The sequence below is a fragment of the Cuculus canorus genome, chromosome 1, assembly GCF_017976375.1.
Source record: "Cuculus canorus isolate bCucCan1 chromosome 1, bCucCan1.pri, whole genome shotgun sequence".
Classification (NCBI taxonomy): Eukaryota; Metazoa; Chordata; class Aves; order Cuculiformes; family Cuculidae; genus Cuculus; species Cuculus canorus.
Window position 1 is genome coordinate 103,289,632 of NC_071401.1, and position 22,276 is coordinate 103,311,907.

The 22,276-nt window shown below is 37.4% G+C and overlaps 1 protein-coding gene across 2 annotated transcripts in view; it reads right to left on the minus strand.

Annotated features, from left to right (window-relative positions):
• The window catches only part of LOC128852302 (uncharacterized), a 341,810-nt gene that overhangs the window by 26,625 nt on the left and 292,909 nt on the right, over positions 1-22,276 (minus strand). The window contains exon 5 of one of the 2 annotated variants that reach the window (XR_008450050.1): positions 11,640-11,704. The gene's annotated coding sequence lies outside the window, so the exon portion shown is untranslated. Of the gene's footprint in view, positions 1-11,639; positions 11,705-22,276 lie in introns of those variants that run through there. The other variant, XR_008450051.1, reaches the window with a different exon arrangement.

The following is a 22,276-nucleotide window of genomic DNA, read 5'->3' on the forward strand; positions in this document are numbered from 1 at the left end:
ATGCTTTTTATCATATAATAACCCATCCTTCCTCCCACACAGATACACTCTGCATCTCTTGCTGCTTTTTTCATTGATTAGTTCAGGTGCAAAGGTTTGGTTTGGGGAAAGGTAATGAAAAATTACCATTAATTAATTCCTTGCTAGCTCCTCCCTACCTGTACCATTTTTTGCTAAAATTTATGAACATATACCAGTAAGTACAAAAAAAAGGAAACCTTGTCTTTATCAAATAACTAGTAGACTTCAAAACCAGGTAATATATTTTTCATGCCTTGCAAACTCTGCTTTGAATAGAACATACAGTTGGAAAATAACTAGGAGACTGTTGTAGATAGTTCTGCAGTATTTGTTCTATATATGGTAAATTTCTTACTAGTGAATAAAAACATAGCTTTACAGAACTTAGAAGTTACTTTCAGTGGAAGTTTGCAGTGACAATCTCCTCTTTAAAAGCCTGTTCTACAGAACTCAAAATATGAGATCTTTAGTTTACATTTGAATAGATATTGAGTGTGGCAGTTTAGGTGGGGAAAAAAATCAAGAAAAGACAATCATTGTCTATCCAACTTTAATTTAAAAAGCTAGGTTTAACTAAGAATTTTCTTTCTTAATCTAATCTCACACCTCACCTCATTGAGTTGTAGCTGAAGCATTTGAGTTCAAGTCCTGTCAAAAAATCCCTTACCATGACGATTTTGCAGACTTGCACTAAATCTCCGATGAATCTTGTCAGTTCAAGTTCAAATAAATTAAAAGCCTAATCAATAAAACTGGAAATCAGCCTTGCAAATCATGCTCCTACTAAGAACTGTCATTAAATTAGAGTCAAATTAAATTATACAATAAAGAACAACAGCCGCTCCTCATATATGAGAAGGTATCCTTAACACAAACCTCCACCTGCCTGAAGACGTGTGCAGCCCGATGTTTGCTCTGGACTTCCAGAGTTACCCCTTGGTGAGGATTCCCACGTCCTTGAGTTCTGGCTTAGGGAGCTGTGTGTGCCCAGACCCGCAGCCTTGAATCACAGCCGTTATCCGCTTTGGTATTTCCAGCAGCTCACACAGCCAATAAACAATGCATTCATTAGGCAGACTGTATGCTTACTTCTATAGACCAATACCTGGATATTTTTCCACTCAAACTCCCTGATTTATAGTTATGTTCAATTCCTTTATTAAGGGCTGGTACCTGCCCTTGGTAGGGTGGTGGGGCAGCAGCAGCCTCTGTATCTGGAAGAGCCACCCCTGCCCAGCAGTACAGAAGGTGTCTCTGGTGTGACAGTGCCTGCTGGTCTTAAGGGCAAAAAAAAGCACAAGTGCCGAGGCAGCACTGCCTGCCAGGACTTGCCTTCATAGCAGAAGACTGTTGACAACACAGTCTCCCACTGCAGATAACATCTCCCACAATGCAGAACAAGGAGAAGGAAAGAGTCATATGACCTCTTTGAGTACCTGCATGGCTGTCAGCATCATCAATAAGCATATCAGGTTTGCAAACCGATTTATATTTAGGTTGTTGGCCTCAATTTGGACAGAGCATAAAGCTTTGAACTGAATTCTAATTTTTCTAAGTTTTAGTCAGATTTTTCAAAGCTGCACGTGTTGTCTCTAATTACATTGTTAATATTTTCTTGCTTTACAACAGCAAGAGGAGAGAAATTACCACATAATTTTCTCATAAAAGTGACAAAGAATATATTGGCACTCCTCATCTAGACAGGTGTCTCACAATCAGAAGCGTGACATAGAGGCAGCACGAACTATTTTATATATTTAACATCCTGCAATTGGATCACTCATAATGAAGTTTATGATCAAAAATGTGTAAAAATGCCTTTACACCTGAGGTTTCTCTGTAAAACTTGCCCACACATTGTAAATCAACAGGATGCAGGCTCCTAAATGCCCAAGACATTTTGGGAAAAAAGGTTGGATCACTTCAAAGTGTTATATTAAGTATTAATTAGGTTTTTAACTCATCACTAAAATGTATGTTTTGGACATTCTGTTACTGTTATATTTCAAAATTGAAATAGTAATAAACGTACCTCTAAATTCTACTTATACCAGAAACTAAACATTTCAGAATAACAATATACTTTAGAGTATTTTGTAATAATGACTCTCAAAAAAACCCTTATCACCACAAGAATCATGTACTCCACATCCTAAGTAAATGTCATCTAAAGACAAAAATACATTTTTAGCAAAATTCTCCCTGTGGCTGTATCCAGACTGCTAGATGTGGTGCTTTAGAAAGCCTTGAGCACGCAGTCTCATCTCCAAATTTGTGTGTGGCATAATCAATATAGGCTGACTACTACTGAGAATTTTCAGACACTGCCTTCCTACACAGCCAGCAATGAGACACAAAGGCAAAATGTGAATTAGGTGGCATGAGCTTAGTGTTTTACAATATATAACCTGGAAACAAATATTTGGGCTGTAGGACTGAAGCAATTAGAAGCAAATATGGTTAGACACTGTTGAATACCATAAGATACATACCATTAGACAAATTTAGCCTAACTATAGATAAAAGTTGTTATCATTTGGACAAAGGAGCAGAGCACAGAACTTAGCACAGAGTGAATAGCTGCATTGGTCTGTTGCTTCTCATACCTCAGCTCTCAAAGATGTCCTTACACAGTGACACCAGCTTTGGCAGTGGCCCTCAAATGCAACAGTCTAGAGGTATAGCTGCTGCTTTGTCACTGAGACTGGTGACCTTGGTTCCACTTCCTTAAAACTACCTTTGGGTACCCTTTGCAAGCCTGGCCTTGGTTGTAAAAAGAAACCCTTTTCAGCAGCTCAGTTACAATTTAGTTCAACATGGCATAAATCATACCTCAATAAAAATTCTAGACCCCCAAGATTCTCCCCCTAAAATACTCAATAGACACAGGTGGATCTGGGTGTTCAAAGATCTGACAGAGTAAATCCTCTTCAGCTGTGTAAACTAAGTATATTTGGACTTTTTGAAGAGGTGAAGAGACTGGAGATAGAAATACACTCAAAAAGTGTAAGACATGGAACAAGCTATGATTTAGAATGGCAGTCAAAGATCCTCAACCCTGGACACATGAAACTAGAGGCACATTCAAGCCATGTCTCCAGCATTCTTGGTCATGGGCTACCAAGGAATCTACTTCCAGATGTAGACTGAATATCTTTCTTGGGCAAATTTCCAGGAAACCAAGTATTCACAGGGATTTAGCATGCTCCAAATGTTATCTCTAGTCTAAAGGGGAAATTCTTTCAAGTGATGGTGAAGTTAATTGTGGGCAAGTTCCAATCCGATGATTTCTTCCTAACATTAAGAAGTTAACAAATTTGTCTCAGCAAACTAATTGCAACAAAGGAGATGAAGAATTTTGGGGTTGTGTTCTCTTTTTCAAATAAGTGTAGTGCCATGCAAAAAAATCCCAATAGTATACATATTTAAACATGTATATAAAACATTTCCAAGACTGATACTTATCTTCTCTCAGATGTGTAAATCTGTTTCGATATTGCAGCCACCACAAGACTGGGTGCATGTTCGGGAAAAGTGAGCCTCATAGTGCTTTTAGTGTACAGGGACTTCACATGAAAAAAATTCTAGTTACACAGAGCTTAAGTAAAATCAGACCCATGGTCTCAAGCCAGATTTACAAAGGTGGTAGTACCTAACATTTTATTCTCCTTCCTGAATTGGAGAATGGTAACGGGGAGGCCTCAAGGACAATTTGGTTTAAGTAAGCTTTTGCTTTCTGCTAACCTGATAAACAGGCATTCATTCCACCCTTCTCTCCAGCAACCAAGGTATTCCCCGTCCATGTCAGTTGCCGCTACATTTGCAATGCTCTGCATTGTTTGCCATGACTATCATGATGTTAGGAAATGAAGAATCAAAAAGGACCCGTGAAGGAATGTGTATAAACCAAAAGTACACGGAGACAGAACATGAAAAATAAAGGGATCTGCATTATGCAGATAAACCACAGATAAACCCAGATAAGTCACTCTCAACCACAGAGATAAAGCTTCAGACTCGTAACATTCCGATAAAGGCCGTATATGCATAATATATGTATGTACGTTAACTGGAAAATATAAGATGTAAGCATCCACTTTTCACTCAACCACAGAACCAAAACAGGCAATACTTACGGCTGTTGCAGCTCTTAAAAAATCATTAATCTGTTATTCTGTACCTGAATCTTTTTGCAGAGGCTTTTAGTGAAAAAGTTGGAGCATATCAGCACCAGTCTTACTCAAACGAGACAACTACATTAGTCAGATAGCCTCAAAGTACACCTGTTTAGGGGTAAGATCTTTCTATGCAAAAGGAGGTGCAACAAAGTCAGTAGAGAGCAAAGTGACTCATGACAATCTTTCTGTAAGACTAAGTAAAATGTGGATCAGTTTTGCAAAAGAAGAGATAAGGAAACATGAGCAAGGTAAATGACTTTGTAAATATTACAAAGTCATGCTAGAAAAAGAGACATGATCTTTGACTTTTTATTCAGATTTTGCAAATATTTTCAAAAAAACTTCATCAATGTGAGTCTTGCTCTTACTGTTCCTAGAAGTACCAGGAAAGAAGTAGAAGGAAGAAAGTAAGAATTTGTCTTTTCCAATATAAATTATATAATTTACAATAAAATAAAGCTGAAATGTCCAGAAGCCTTGTACGAAATTAAACCTTACCAAAAAGATCACTCTGATGTGAATACTTTTACTATGTGAAAAAAGACATAGCTGAAACAATTTAGTTCTGTACTATGTAATGCAAAAACATTAGCTTTCCAGTCTTATATTTAATTGTGCTATAAAAGCAATTTTCACATTTAAACAGGGCCTGCTAGACATATTTAACTTTAGTTTTATTAAAAATACCAGAAGCTGCTCTTAACAGATAAATGAATGTCATATGAAACCACATCCCCCAAAAAATCTGAAAAATTTCAAGTGCACTTCTATTCCAACTTTATCAGTTAAGCAACCTATCACAGGTCTCTTGATGAAGAGCTTCAATAAAAAAGTTATAGAGATTACCAAGGGCTCTTTGTCATTTTTAAAGGACAGATTTGCAGGGGAAATCTCTCTGGCATTACTTTTAAATATATTACCACATTTTTTATCTGAAATTCTCTAAAGAACTTATTTGAAGACAAAATAAAGTTAAATGAAACATGAGACCAAGTGAAACTCAGTATTTTCTTTTGTTGAAGAGGGATGACAAAACCAGAAAGGACATCAGCTATAGAGAAGTTGTTATAATGATTTTCAACTTTCACAGTGTAAATCTATTAGATTATTTATAACAGCTTAAAATACACTGCATCAACTACACTGACCCATATTCACTCATTTATTTTTGACTGGTCTGTGTTATTTCAAAAGCACAAAATTACTAAAAGCTTGCTTTACTTGCTCTAGTAAACTGGATTAATGGTAGTTTTATTCCATGAAGAGGTCTCCAAATGCCTGGGCCCAAAACGCCTGTTCAACTGTTTTCTTTGGACATGCCTCTGGACACAGGCGTTATGGCCTGCAGAAGGAAATCAAAACTCTTCCCAGCTCTCTGAAGTGACTTAGCTCTTTAAGGCAAACGGGATCTGACATTAAAGCAGGTTTTCACTGTGCTGTAAGTTTCTGTGTTGAGAACCAGGGTTAAAGCCTTGGATCATACTTAATCTTTACCAAGGAAATTGTGGCAAGCAAAAGGGTATTGGATGGATCTATATCTCTGCAGCCAGTTTTTCTCTAGGACTAAACTAGTGAAACACTGAAGACCTGTAGCTCCCAGAGTTGCAGGTCAGTTGGATCTCAAGATCTGTCTTGAAATATCCTAGTGGATATTTCTTCTATATGCAAGAAACAAAGTAAAGACATAAGTATGATAACATCATGGCTTACTTACAGTAACAAATATTGTTAGGTGGCCCCTAGATTGGAACACATTCATGCTTATCCATGTTACAAAGTACATGTATTTCCTTATAGAAGCAATATAGCAGTACAATGCTGACTGACTACGTGACTGACTGTATTCCAACCATACTCTAAAGGCAAAAAAATGCCAGACTTCACCTAGAACAGACAACATACTTTATGACTTTAAAATGAAATCACAGAAGGCCTAACTCCATCCAGCTGTTTTTAATAGAGCTTTTTTTCGCCTCTTTATTTTTCATTCTTTACCTTAATCCACTTCAAAATTACCTCACAGCCTCATTCATTTTTGCTTGTAACTTGATAACACCAAAACGACGTATTGCACATTACAGGGCAAAACCACTAAATTAAAGAATAGCGAAAAGAATACAGAAAATGTATATACATTAAAGCTGATGATGCTGCAATGAAAATTTGCATAGCAACCTGTAACTATGCCTGATAGAATTACAAATTTATCATGTGTTTGAAGGACAGATGAAACATTCCCACATTTTCTGCATCAGTCATTTCTAGTCAGTTCAGCTTAGTATAAACAATCTCCCTTATTTCACAACTAATTGAAGAATTAATATAAAAGGATTGAACACCTGTTGCTCTGTTGGCAGAAAACAGCAATTACAATGTATCTTTCCATTTAAATTACAATAAAAATATGTTAAAATAGAAAAGGAAGATAACATATTGGTGACCTGGGTCCTATTGAATACACAGAGGATATTACAGGTTTTTTTTTTTCTGATTGTGAGTGGTCTATTAAGCTTAATCAGCTGATGAAGGTCTCTCCTCTATGCCACTGCCACCTTAACATTTCCATTTAGCTTAGAGTAGCTCTGAGTCACTCAACATCCTCTCTCCTCTTTCCCAGATGCTTTAAGACAGGTTTAAAATCCACCATACATCCACCTGTCATGCAGATCCTCTTTATCAATTTCCTATTACAAACAATAATCACTGAAAAGAAATGCTATTAAAAAGAGAGACTAAATCCATTTTCATCTCCTCTTTTTATTCCCTATCTGAGAAAATGTTTAGCAAGCCTAAGCTGAGGTAGAAAGAGTTAAACACAGGAACCTGTACGCAAGCAATTATTTGTAATAGTTGGAACTAAAAGTAAAACAACAACCAAAATACAAACAAGTATCAAACCCACTTAAAATAAACATTTTTAACTTTCCTTGCTGATGCAAAACCTGAAATAATTAAACATTGGAAAGGCCAAATAATTTGTTATGGTCATCTCCAATCAAAATAAAGAAAGTGCAGAGATTCAAAATACCCTGGAGAAAAACCTATTTGCTATTAACTTCAAAACTCTAAGACTGCAGCCCTCACCCCCACGTAGAACAACCACGTTTCGCTCTCTCCTCAGCCCACAGGAGCCTGGTATGCCCATAGCTCACATCAGTGGTGTGCCCATAGCTCACATCAGTGGTGTGCCCATAGCTCACATCAGTCGTGTCTCCCTGACCACAGCACCACAGAAGCATGGCTCAAGTCTTTTGCATTATATCAACAAACCTTACGCCATTTTCTGGCAAAATTATCACTATTACTATTATTAATTATAAATTATGAAGTTTCACTCCTTTTCACATTTTGTGGAAAAGTACATGGAAACAGACAATATAATTTTTCCCAAGTATTTTGGAATAAGTATCACTGTCTCACCCAGATGCTCCTACTTTGGCAGTAAGGCCTTTCACCACATTCAGGAGACTTCATCTTTAAGGACATTTTCAGAAGCAAGTCTCACTTAAAAAATCATTTCAGATATACAGGCACAGCCCTTTCACCTCTCATTTCATGGCTGTTTCTATGAAAACACACACTATTTTTTCTGCTTGGATAAGATACCTGTGTATGTGTTGTACACATCTCAAGGAATTACTTTCTTTTTCCAAGACAAGGAAGACTAAAAACCAGAATGGAATGGGAATACACAACTCAGGGCACGAACCTCCACAAGCACACTTTTGCCTCCCTTTTCATATTGGGATCAAGTACATATTTTTTTGCCTGGATGCATTCTGGTACTGCTTTTTTGAAAAAGGTGTGCAAGACGTACAGGCAATGCAGAGGTTGAGGAGGGCTAATTCTGTCAGTGGCACCTGACCTGCAGGGCAGGAGGAATTGGGTGCTGGGACCTACCACCACCAGTGGTGCTTAGAGCTTTGGGAATGGGACTTCATCAAGTCCTGCTGACTTGAAAAGATGTGTTAGAACTTTAGTTGGGGACAAAAAATACAAGGGCATTGTGGGTCAGGGTCAGCCTGACACGCTATGTAAGGACATGGGTGCTGAGACCCCAGGGCAGGATTAAGCTGAGCAGCACATGAATCATGACACAATGGAAACACAGGTGGGGCTGCAGGTCATTTGGATCTGTGTTCATAACACTGAGTTGTGCAGGCAAAAAGAAAGAATATCATAAATCCAAAGAAGATCAAGAAGTTCAACTTGCGATGCTGCCTGCCACTATCCAGGCAGCAGCATGCAATATTTTTTTTGAAAGCATTTTAAGGAAAAAAAAGATGTTCTTTTCCCTTTAAAAAAATGTGCACCTATAAAACAACAGTAATAAAAACCAACTGTATAGGACAAGCAATTTCTATGTAGAAAGAATAAAATCTTAAATATTTGATACTTTTCTGAATTTATAAATCAAAATAAAATCTTAAAGTTTTCTGTAATGGAATTAAAATCATCATCAGTATTTCCTTAGGTGTCTGCAGTACGTAGTCACAGTCCATTAAGAGAACATGTTAGCATTGTTCGTAACAGGATGTAAATGAAATAATCAAGTAATCAGGACTATTTCAACATCAATTAAGCCTCACAGTGATTAGTATGTACAACCATGCCACGATACCTTTTGCGTACTTTCCCTGATCAGATTAAAGTGGTGATGAATTCCTCGATGGCTCAAGTGTGCTCCAAGGAAAGCTAGAAGGTTGTACAGTTAACTCCCAGGGTGTAACTCTAAACCATACAACCTACTACCTCAACCCGGATGCACACAGCTTCCAACGGTGACCATAAAGTCTTCTTCACTTCTTCAGCCTTTCATTGAAATGTGACAGCAGCCACAGGCTTATATATAACCCATGGGGGTAGGCTTTCAACTGCAGTTATTTCCCAGTTTTCAGACGATTAGGCATATTCTTAGATTTTCCTAATGCAGAGGTAGACTTTCTGTTCTATCCTGTTTACATCCTAAAATTAAATACATGTGTATTTGGTGTGTGTGTGTGTGTATGTGTGTATATATTTGATAGGAATTATGCAAGTCCAACTACATTTCCAGAAAGAAATGACCATTTGGTCTTCTTTTACAATAAAAATAAAATATTAATGTCTTGCTCTTTTTTTTTTCCTACATTTTTTGAATGTAATACCATGTAATGGCATGCTTAATAAAGCCACCAAATTGTATATCCTACTCTCCCTTATTGGAAACCCTACAATTCCCTCGCATGTCTTTGTAAATTTTAGTAAGATATTAAGACAACGGTGCTTAAAGCAACCGATAAAGAACAAATCACTTAATAAAGTTTGAAGATAAGGCAATGGACAAGAGAAGCATTCCAAAAACAACCGTAGTTTTGTACATTGACTTGGGCTTGTTGTCAAATAAAACTGTATTGCGTGCTATGTAAACTTTTGCCAGATCACCATACTGACACAGACCCATAGAAGCGAGCTTGTGCAGTACGTTTCAACACAAGATCGGATCTACGGGTTTATGCCAATTGGCATCATTGATTAGCATTTTCCTTTTAAAATGAGACACAGAACACTTTAAACAAACAAACATGCAAAGCACTATAAGAAGGAGTATTTAAGAGTAAAAATATTACCACCTATTGCACAGAAGACTACTTCAGTGCATAAATAGTGGATGCACCGAACAAGCCAAAGACTTGTAACTAGTTTGTTTTTTGAAAAAGGAAGAACACACACTTTTTTTAACAGGTTGATGGCACAATGTTGATTTGGTTTCAGTAGGAATTAATGTTCTTTTGCACACGCTTTGCCTTACCAATGAACTCTCAACTCCCAACAACTTGCATCTGACTATAGCATGCACGCTGCAGGCAAGACTGGAATCTATAATTGGATGTGACATAGAAGTGAACAATACAGGTTTGTCCTTTGTGTCTGAGCTCATATCACGTACTACAACCGAAAATAAAAATCACCCCACCAAATCTGAAAAACCATGAGGGGCACTGAAGTGCACCTCCTGTACAACATCGTGAAGACTGCTTAGCTATTTCTTCATACTACAGGACAACTAAGTACTGCTTGACAATAACTTGATTAAACAACACCTATTAATCAAAGCAAAGAAGTTAATCCTCCCATCAATGCTATTCGCTAATAATAAGAATGCAAGTAGGAAAACAATCTTGCAAAACTTCAGGGTTAACTCCTAAAACACATACTTTCTACTTATGACCAGCAAGCAGTACGATACAAATTTTTACACACTGAAAGTGGGGTATCCTACCTAAATGACTGAAAACAGGACCTTTGAGGCAATAACCAGTAATTCATAAAGGTGAGACACAGATGCAGTTTTGTAACTCACACATCCTAAATGAAAGCATTGATAAATACTGCATCTTTAAGCACAGTATCTAACACATTGGAATAACCTGTAACAATGTGGTCATAAACAAGTTTGTAAAATACGGGCATAAGAAGCAGCTATAATTTTAAAACAAGGTGCTATAGAAAGGTCTCATGATTTTAGCAGGTTGCTTAAATCTGTATCTGAATAAGATTTTAATACCTAATTCCACTAATTTCCACTGAAGGCCTAATTCTGCCATTGCTAGTCAGGCAAAATTGCTTTCAAGAGAATGAGTGCTGCCAATAACAAAGTTTTTGAGTCAGAGTGATATTTCATTTTCTTCCAAACTGCAACATGCATTTCTAGTCCAATAGCAACAGCTGAGCATTCATAAATGACCGTTTATTTTCTTTTCATTTTAATTTAGTGGATTAAATTTTGCATGTTCAAGCATTCCCTTTTGCATTTTAAAACAACGTTATTTTCTAGAACGGTCTGTTTTAAACCTGCTTTTACTTTATATACAACACCAGCATTCAGCAGGAATATTTTATAATTGTTTTCTGCTGACATTGAGGAGATAGAATGTGTGAGACAAGCACTCAAAGTAGAATAGTTATCTTAGTATCAGAAATAAGAATGCAGACTGCATATATAATTTACTGAACGATTGTAATAAGTGCTATAAAGATTGCTTCTCTGATTTTATTTCTCTTTTTTTTGTGAATAGAAAAGATATTCCACACTTTAAAAATAATTGATCACTGCATTATACCTATATTCTAGCAAAAGGATATATGCACTATAAATATACTGATAATATATATAGACCAGTAAATATGTGTTATATATTTACTAGGCATCACAAAAAACAAACTGTGTATTGATCTTTGAATCCAATCTAAAGCTTCATGGAAATACACAGTATAAAGGCTACTCAAACTTCAATATTCCTAACAGAAAGTAATAAACCAAAAGTCTAATACATATCTGTGAAATTGTAGTTGTAGGCTCTCTTAAGGAAATAAATTATTTTAGATTTAACTTGCTTCGTATTCTTGCCATTGACTTTATGAGTTAACAAATAAAAATATTTTAGAACATTGTATTACCTTCGTTGAATTCTGGTATAATTAACTTCTTCAATTTCCTTTTTCTTTTTAATTTTTTTCTTTCACTAAAAGGAAAAAAAGTTGAAAGATTTTTAAATATCTGTTTTATGTAAAATGTTTTCAGAACAGCACGAAATACACACAAAATGACTAATTATGTTTTTAAGATATAAAATCAACACACTCTTGACACGCCTCTCAGGGCCATGGGAAGACATGATGTGAACACGCACACTTTGGCAAAAGGACTATTTCATTTAATATTGGCTACTCTATTTTCACTCCACAAATATTTTAGGTTTTTAGGAACTGCAGAAAAGAAGGATCATGCTTGAAAAAACCAAAGAGTTTTTATCAAATAGTGCATACTGTGAGGTAATTCAGTATGGAATTTCATAAAAATACTCGGATAAACTAAATAGCTTAAATCAAGACATGTTTGCAAAACTTTATTAAAAAAGACATAATTACTATGATCGGATATAGAAATTTAAGAATTTCTGTAAAGCTAAAGTAAGCCTTGTTTTCTCAACAGATTTTGGTAGTAACAATAAATGTAATTATTCTAACAAAACTGTTGGGGTGGGCAATATCACTATAAATCTAAGAAACACTTCCTGGTCCAGAATGGGTGAATGGAAGTTTATGTGTCATATACATAAGGTTTCCATTCAGCAGTTTCCCAGAATTCATTGCAGAACAACAAAAATATAAGGTAGCAAAATTAGCATACAATCTTAAACGTTACTTTCTAATGAATAATATATAAAAAATTGAAGGAAATGTTAAAATAATTCTATTTTGTAAAGCCATAATATGTTTATAAAGCTTTTTAACAGATAAACACCCATCTTGAACATTTTGAAAAAAATTATAAGATTTTGTGAATAAAAAGACACTATAAATTTCAAAGAAATTTCTAGCTCAGACATCTGTATTTTTACTGTGAACTAAAAAGGCCAGGAATATATAAAAAAAAACCAAAATACGTAAAACATCATTTTGGCTGAGCTTTTCAAAACCTGTCAGTCAGAATGAATTTTGTTACACACTTTTCTAATTGCCTAGGAATATGTTACAACATACAGACAAATACTTTGAGAAAAATGCTCTACTAAATCATTGTATGCTCGAAACGTACTTTAACTCTGCATGCACTTATCACAAACATTCTGAATGGATAGCTCAAATAGTGTTTTCAGCTATTCCTGGGCAAGTGCTTCTCTACTGAACATCTTAAAATAGTCACTGCTACTAGCTGCAAACTAGGTTCACTTCATGAATGCCCCAGTATTGTGCCTTTTTTTCAGTGTTTACTGCACTTTTTTCTTTGTAATGCGTTTAGATATGAATTGTAAGAAAGTTGTACATGAATTAATGCAATAGTATCTTTAATATACCGGCTTAAAAGAGTGATCCTTTCCTACAGTTTCATACTTTTTTTTCTTCCCCTCTTTAGAAACTGAAAGCATGAGTCACATCATAAAAAAAGAATTAACTTTCCTTAGCAACCAGATCTAAATACCCATAACTTTCTTAGAGATAACCCAAGCTTAGGCTGAATAAATGTAACATTAAGGTCTTTGCAGTGCTTAGCTAAGGCAAAATGTGCCTAACCATTTCTCGATTTTTTGTTTACTTTCTATTTTTAGCAGTATTAGATCAAACACACCCCAAAAAAGTTAGTTTTAAAAAGTGTGAACAGCTGTCTACTTTAAAATTAATACACAAGGACTCAGTTGCAAAACAACGTTTAAAACAGCTTAAAAAAAAGAAAAAGAGGAAAAAAAGAAAAAGAAGCTATACCTGATATGAAAGGTAGGTTTTCAACCAGTGCCAAATACTGCTATATGAGCAATGGTGAAAAAAAGAACTGAAACAAAAATTCGTTCCTTCTTTTTTTTTGTTGCTTTTTTTTTTTTTACTAAAAGAATCAATCTCCTAGGCTCATTTTGGTACGCTATTTTAAGAAGCTCTAGCACATCCTGATGTCTCTGTAGTGAAACATGCCAGATTTTTTTTTTTGGAAGCAGGAGAGTCACTTTTTTTTTCTGCACTCTTGTATGTAGGACAAACTCAGATTTGTTTCTTCTTCTTAGGGCTCCTGTTCTTTCTCGGAAGAAGACCAGGATGCCTGTCTTCGCTCTCTCTCGCTCTTCTCGGAATTCCAGGCACAAAGCACTGCGCAAAAACTGCACCAATCCTTGCCGCAACTGCCTGCACAGGACTAGAGATGGGGAGAGACCAGAAAATTCACCTCGCCCCTGAGCCAGTTTTATAAATGGGGATTGCACGAATCTGCCGGAGCAAAGTGGTGAAAAGGCAGGATGCCAGTTTGCTACACTATGCTGCAATGATCTCATATTCAATGCTGTCGCCCTGTTTGCCCAGTTCAAATGCCTGCTCATTAAACATGAGGAAGGAAAAAAAAATCCGAACCAACCAGAAAAATAAAAAACCAACTTTTATCCTTTCTTATCCTCAAGAAAGCTGTTCTAAAGTACAGATCAGCAATAGAAAAAAAAACAAAACAGGTAGTTTTAAAATGCAGTTATGAAGTACAAATATTCTGCTTATATTTTCTTTCTTTCTTTTTTTCTATTTGGAGATAAGAAGCAGAATTTATCAGGCGTGAAAGGGACAGCCTCCTGGTGGTGTGCCAAAAAAGCCAGAATAAAGGCAAAGTTGTGCTTCAAAGCTCAATTGCTTGCTGAGTCTGGCTAAAGTCAAGTATTAAGATCCACCGTTTTCTGAGCCATGTAAGAAAAGAGGAAAAAAAGTCAGAACGGGCGCTGCTTTCCAAGTCTCCGTTGGCACCATCACAAAATCTCAGCCGTGAGGTCACATGATGCTCTGCCAAATGTGGAGTGCATTCCCATAAACCATTCTGCTGATACTGCGAAGGGAGCTATTGTCTAGTTTATACCCAAAGTTCAGCCCACTCTTCATTGAATTAGCTGAAAAACACATCACCTTTGGGGGTTGGGAGCCATGGAAACGTCTACCTGGCAGGCTGCCCACTTTTTCTGCCCATCAACCAGAGATGGAATTGTGCTGCCTAGTGCAATGATGACTAGGAATGTGAAGAGTCGTCCAAAGTGAATCTAATTCTTGCAAAGCTTGCTTCATTTGCACAGCAAACTCTGGCTTCTTGTCGTAAAAAAGGAGAGAGGGGGGAGGGAAAAAAAAAAAAAAAGTGCCATTCTCCTAAATGTAGCAATTAAAGGTCTAGTAAACATACCTAGTCTGTAACTTTCCCTCATAACATACTGAAATGGTTCTGAAAATAAAGCATTTGGTATAATACAAGTTTTCTGACTTAAGGTAGTACTCCCTTTCCTGTGAGTTAATGCGGCATTCCCTGGACGTTTCTGCTGCCTAAGAATAAAAAAAAAAAAAGAGAAAGAAAAGTACACAGCAGAACTCTCATCTCTTCTTTTTACCTGTCTTTATTATCTCCTGATCTTATCTAGCACAAATTATTACATGTGTGTGGCAATACCCACTAGTAATAGTGGGGATGCAATATTGCTGCAATTTTCCTCAAAGCAGTTTCCTGAGAAAGGTAATTGTTCTTCCAGCAGCACAAACCCCTTCATCTGAGCCCTCTTCTCCTCACTATTGAGCAGGACATCTGGTCTACAAGTTTGCAGACCAGCACATTTGAGACCAGTCAGCACCCTCCCTTCTTCAAAATGCATTTAATCTGGATTTCACATAAAGAGAATCAGTCAGGCAGAATTTATAAAACATGCAAGTTATTAAGTAGACTAAGTAACAGACATAATTCTCCTGCTACAGACCTGAAATTTCAGTTTTGCCCGTCTATTGTTCTAAAGTAAAATGTCACATAAAATATCACTTCCAAACGAAAATACCATGTAATCTACTGAGGAACAGACACACTCTCCCAGCACCTGAAAACCTTTACAGAATTTGTCGCAGAGCCCAGCATTGTGAACGAATGAAAACTCATTGTTTCTATACCATGAAGTTTGATAGCTACTGCAAAAGAGATGTTAAAAATGTGGTAATTACTCTGATCCTCCCATTAATAAAAGCAGAACCATGGGAGGAGCCTCTCTACCTATTAGCATCTGTACAAATGCTCCCACGAAGAAGAGGTTGCATGCTAAAGAGCTTACAGCTGAAAACTGGTAAGGGAGGGCAAACAAAGTGGGAGACAACAGGCTAGAAACCACAGCGGGAGGACAGGAAAGACCATTCCCAGGGACACTGCTGGCAGTAACTCTCCAGCTCGGCTACTTTTATGTTTTGTTTTACAGTTCTTTCCAGTTTCACTTTATTTACCTGGAGGAAATTGAATGTTCATTATTGAAGGAAGGAAGTGTGAGAACGGGGGCTTTGAAGTAAAGGAAGACAGTTACGATGGCAGTGCAGCCCTCAGAGGGAGGTCCTGGGGCTGTCCACCAGCCAAAAGGCTGTGGAAGCTGGCCGCACTCCCAGCTGGGACTGGGGCTGTGCAGGTAGCAGGCTGGTGGCATGGGGCAGCTCCTGCCTCTCTCTGGCACACCTCAACAGCCTGCACCTGGGATTTGGGGAGCTCAGGCGTGGCTGGCAGGATGAAAATGCTTGGGGAAGCCTCTCTGGATGATGAAGGGCGATGCTTAGAGGACCAGGAGAAGGAGCAGCCACCACAGCCCAGCAGTGGTGAGGGGTTAAGAGCAGGCGATGGGCACAAATTCAGAAAACGGATGCGATTCTGCTCTGCCTAACAAACCAGCGCTCCTGGGATCAGCCCTGCTCTGGTGGGAGCTGTCTGGCAGGAGTAACTTGCTACAGCCCCAGTAAATCAGTCCATGGCCTAGTTCCTGTGGAGCTTTTCAAGGGCCAGCAGCCACAGCAGAGCCCTCCAACATGGTGACGTAGTGTAAGCACCCTCCAATGTTTTTTTTAGGAATGAGATACCAGGAACAAAACTTTGACTCCAGCGAGCCTTTTCTTTTCCTGTGATCTAGAGATGGCTGTCCAGGTGCTGCCAGTCACTGGAAATGCTGCTTGTCACTCCAGCTACTAGCCACAATAGTCCCATGGCTTGGACCACGCGGATGGCACTGACTTGGAGGAACCACAGGCAAACTCTTTGTGTCATTATGCCTCAGCCATAAAAGCGACACATCTCTTTGAGATTAGTTAAAACTAAATTAATTTCTCCAGGCTTATAAAACTCAGAAAGCCAGTTCAAATGTAGACATAGAAACTTGAGATTCTGTTTTTATTTTTCTAGTAGTTTTCTTATTGATTTGAGTCAACAGATTAAAATGGATTTCTTTCTTTCTTCTAACAGGTCATGTGAGACTTAAGCTCAGTTCATTCCACCTTACCATTTACTATTAACCGTAAAAATGTTCACACCACAATACCTCAGCGGATTCAAAGGAACCACCCACAAGGGTGTAACGTACAAACCTAGGGCAATTTTGAACCATGATGAAAAACAATGGCTTCATTTAGAATTCAGTAGAAACCTCCAACTAAACAACAATGAATCCATATCCTGTTCAAATTTACCACTATTATTATCAGTGACGGTATGTGACAAGGACAAGAGAACAGCCTGACTTTCAGATCTCAGAAGGGTGTTTGCCACTCATTACAAATAATAGGCAGCCTGAGCTGGGAAAATCTGAGCAGCAGCTTTTGAGGGACAACAGGCACAGAATCTTACATAGTCATTTTTCTTTTCCTGCATGGAAAACACTTCAGCATGTGGCTAGCCCTCAATAACGAGTATTCATTTCACCAATATTCAAGAAGGATGTTAAAAAGCTATCAACAAAATCACTTGCATACGTGCCCAGCAACAATTAGAGATGTAGATGAATCTTGGAGTCCTTTTCCTATGAACTAATACAAGGGCAACACAAAGTGAGTAAAAAAGATACATCTGTGAGAGCTCCTGGCTGAAGGAGGCAGGGAGGCCAGGTGGAGGGAGTCTACATATGACCAACCTCTCCACAGAAGAAGAGGGCACAAATCCTTCCGCCACCCAGGAGGCAGGAAGGGGAGGGCAAAGTGGACAGGAAACCTGGGCTGGGCTGATGGTTTCTGCTCACAGCCAAATATGGTCTTTTCCATATCTGTATTCAGCTTACAGAGCACAACCAGCACAACAACCCTTTTACTTTAACGGGCAGCTGGCAAACAAACTGGAAATGAAAAAGCCTTCCCTTGGCAAAGGCAGCCGCACAAGATAGAAGAGAAAAGGTGAACAGCAACGAATCACAGCAACGCTCTCAGAATGAAGGAGGAAGAAGAGAGAGAGAGGAACGGATTTTCTGCACTTTCACGGTTGTTCTTGAACACAAAACCAAAACTAGCAAGGACACAACTGCAGTTGCTACAAGTTAAAAGCTGAAAGCACACAATTAAGAGGACATGCAAGAGCAGTATATATTACACATCTCTCCATAATTCTAATATACTCTATTGCATTACACCTCATGATAAAATGGTCTTGCTCTGCAGACCATATCCTCAAAGGTCTTACTTTATAGAGATGTCAAAAATTATTTGTAAAATGCACACAAAGGAAAAGTTATCATCTGCTTGCTACTTCCATTTTATCTTCAGTTGGCACTGTGCCTTATGGTATTTTTCTGCCTTAAGGTTAACACACCGAATTAAGAGACTTAAGCAAGATGTTCTATGGTGAGAGCCAGAGATGTCATTCATCATACATTTAACTGTAATTTTCCTCTTTCTGAACTTTTCATGAACAATCTTGTTTTAAGTTCCTTCTCCTCTAAACTTTTCACAATGTTATCTGCAACCCATTTAAGTTTTGGCCACTTTGGCTGCATGGTTGGATACTTGAACTTCTCAACCTTCTTTGTTCTTTGCACTGTTCTTTGAAAATCTTCAAAAATAAATAGCAACAAAAACTGAGAAATGCATAGTTGGTACTTTTGTTCACACAAGAAAAGCCTTCTTCACAGATGTTTTAAGAAGATCAGGTATTCCCTTAAGAGTGCAGATAATCATAAACAGCAAAGGATGCAAATATAATTAAATGAAACAGCTACCGAAAATTCAGATGAGCCTTTTCCAACAATTATTCCATAGCATAAAGAATTCACCCACTGCAAACAAGAGCCGACCTTCTGTTCTTCACAGGGTAGTATAGTTGTGGTAGAACGAGCAGCATGGCTGTGGTGCAGGAGAAGGGCCCACAGTGAGGCCCAAGCAAAAGCAAGGCTGTATCACTAGTCACTGTTTTTCAAAAATCTTAGGCTTCCAGGGGTGATCATTCAGGCACAAAAAGGTATGACACTTTCTCCACAACCATGTTTCTCCAGAAACATTAAGTTTAGATCAAGAGCTACAACATTCAATCCTGTTACTTGCACCAAGTCTTAGACACAGAAAAAGACATTATCTTTACCTCATTCACCTCTTGCAAGTCTAAGTGTAAATATAACCGAGCATTATCATCCTCATTCTTCCAATGAAAAAATTTGAAGCATCTATTTTTTCCCAAATTGAAAAGATTTTAGCATGTCACTCTTCAAAATGCCTAAGTAGCATGGCAGTTAGATGCTTTTTTCTGGTTCTAGAGACACAGGTACTGAAGATTAACTTTTTTTCCATAAACAATTTATCATTACTCTATAAAGCATAGAATACCTGACATCACTCGGTGTTAAGTACACTGCACTGAATAATAAGAACTATCTTGAACTAGATAACTTCTAGATACCACCCACACAGTTTTCACCAACTTGACCACTACCTTTGAAAAATAAATCTGAAGATACCTTGATCTAGTTCCTGTTCATCTGAGTAGGAGGACAGTAAACATAGAGAATTAGCTATCAAGAGAGCAAACAAAAAATAATTCCTTACACACCTTCTGCTTGTGATAAGTAAAGCAATGTCAACTTCTTTCTCTAACACCTCTTCAAAATAAGGAGCAGTATAGCCAGAACTGCAGACAGAAACTGGTTTATCAATTCCTGTTCTAGCAGCATGCACAGTGCTTAGACCTGCCCCAGTGTAACTCCCAATCCAATGCTTTCCTTCAATGTTTAGTTCAGTTTCATGCCACATATAGGGAACAACTTCATAACAACACTTCTCTCTCAAGCTTCAGAATGAAAAAAACTCATGGATTCGGGATTGCACAGATGTAACTCAGCGGAAAGCGTAGATGGCTTCCTGTTTAATACTGTCCAGGAGGTTGCATAGCAAGGGTCCTCCAGACCCACTTATTTTTCCTAACACTCATTCTTGACCAGGAATAAAAGGATGCTACAAGGAACAAAAACCAGGAATAAAAAGGATGCTACAAGGGCATTCTATGTACCATTGATTTCTCAGTCAGTAACAAACAGCTTTTAGGGTTTTACTGCATACATTTCCCCTACAACCCTGTATGAATCCTGGCTGTTCAGAACTTAAAATCTCATGGAATGTTATTTAAGAGGAGCATTTTGCTTAGCTGCCTTGACTCAAATGCAGCCTTCAGTAGAACACGTGCTTTATGCCACCTATCCCCCAGCTGCTATAACTGACTACAGTTTCACACCTCAATATGGCAGAGCTCACTGCTCATGGGCAAAGAGAGAAAGATAAAAAAGTTTTTAACATTCTTAATTATTTCAGGAAGGAAGTTACATACATCTTTAGGTCCCTATATTCCTACAATTCTGGACAGTACTTTCCAAAACATCCGAATGTTTTGTAGACAGGTATACATGTACACATATTCAAACACACACCACACATTTTTGTTATTTAATTATAAAAATATGGGGGTTTTACATGCACTTTGCTGGATTGCATTCTTAGCAGGTCGAGTTCTGTTATGCAAAAAACCCCTGGTCAGGTCATAATTCTAAGTTGAAAAGAAAGAACAAGTGCATTATAGCCCAATGTAAGTGTGGTTTTGATTCAGCAGACTAAAGATAATTAGTTTTGAAGCAAAACTCATTAAAACTGGATAGGAAACTGTTTCCTGTATCTCACTTTTCAATTTCCCTACTGTGAATTTTTGAGTCTGCAAATTATCTCACTTCAAACAGTAAAAACCTTCAAGTCTGGATTTTTAAGTACTTTTATATTGGAGCAATTAACATATTGCAGATTAAAATTTCTTAAATACGCATTCTACATTTTGACTTCCTCAATACTTTTAGTACAAATAGCTACTCTCTCAATTCTTTTACTTTGAATTGGCATAATATTGTGAGTAAAACCTACACTTCAATATAGTCAACATCCGCAGATAACATCAGCAACGTAGAAATGGTGGCACAGGATATCAAAGGCATTGGGTCTTCTTGGAAGATTGAGCAGGCTATCAATGATCAAAGATAGGGGAGAGGGAATTCTGGATCTTAAATCCTGCTTCCAGTATGCATGTATAATTTACAGGTTATTGAATTGTGTAAGGGAAACTGCACATTAAATATAAGTTACAGGACTGAAAAGTAATTTAAAATACAAAAAAATGAACTTTGATGGTTGAAAATGTCTAGGCAGGATCTTTCACAAAGCACTTTTCCAGAAGGAAATGGTGCTAATGCAAGCAGCTTTCTTTTCAATGAATTGGCATTTTATGACAAAATCAAACAAAAAAAAAGGTGCACTGTGGCTGGTTGGTGTCATCACAGAAGAGATATTGTGTTGTTTGGAAGCAATAACTCACAGGAATAATGGAAAACTCACATTCTGGGTAAAGCATCACTAATTGTGTTAGCTTTCTTTTCACAAGGTTTTGAGCACACATAGCTTGAAATCTTTATCATATTACAGTCCCACGCTATCTATGTGATATTCAGAAATGTCACAGCTTATAAGCACAGGGCACTCAACTCAGCACTGAAATGATCATTCATGCAACCAATTGAGTATGTTTCTCCAGATCCTTGGCTACTTGGACATTATTCATCGATATCAGTATCAACTTCTGTACTGGGGAAAACATTCGCAATTAAAATCTTCCTAGAGAGAAAGAATTATTGCCCAAAGATTTGCTTGGGCAAATCAAGAACATTTTCTCAGAAAATCCTGAATAGCTACACAAGAACATAAATACCAAACATTACGTGCACATATTCAATAAATTAATTGAGCAATGCACAGATTTAGTAATGACAAATGAAATCATACGATTTGTAACTTCCCCACAACTCACTGAATTTCATGATTTTACATATATGTGCTGCCTCAGTCAATATATAGCATTGAATTTAATCTTAACATTATTTTGTTTTATTTATGGGGAGACAGGAGCTGCACCACAGCCAATATTACCAGAGCATAGTTGAAAATACACTTGACCTTAAGAGATGGTTCTAGTTCACACTTGACAGCCGAAGCTGCAGATTTGTACAAAGGGTAACACATTATAAAGAAGCACAGAATGATTATTGGAAAACCTGAAATATGCTGAACCATTAAAAAAAAAAGTAGATAGTATAGTCTGTTAGTTGCTCATTTGAAATTCCTAAGACTGAATGTCTGAGAAGCGCAAAGGAGATTTCAGAGAACCAGCAAGGGTCATGTACATGGAAGGTGTTTCTGTCTTTCCTGGTAGTAAGCAGAAGGCCTTTATTTCTTATTTCAAATTGTGACAAGAGTCCTTCAGTCTTTTCTCATCATTTTGCTGGAAT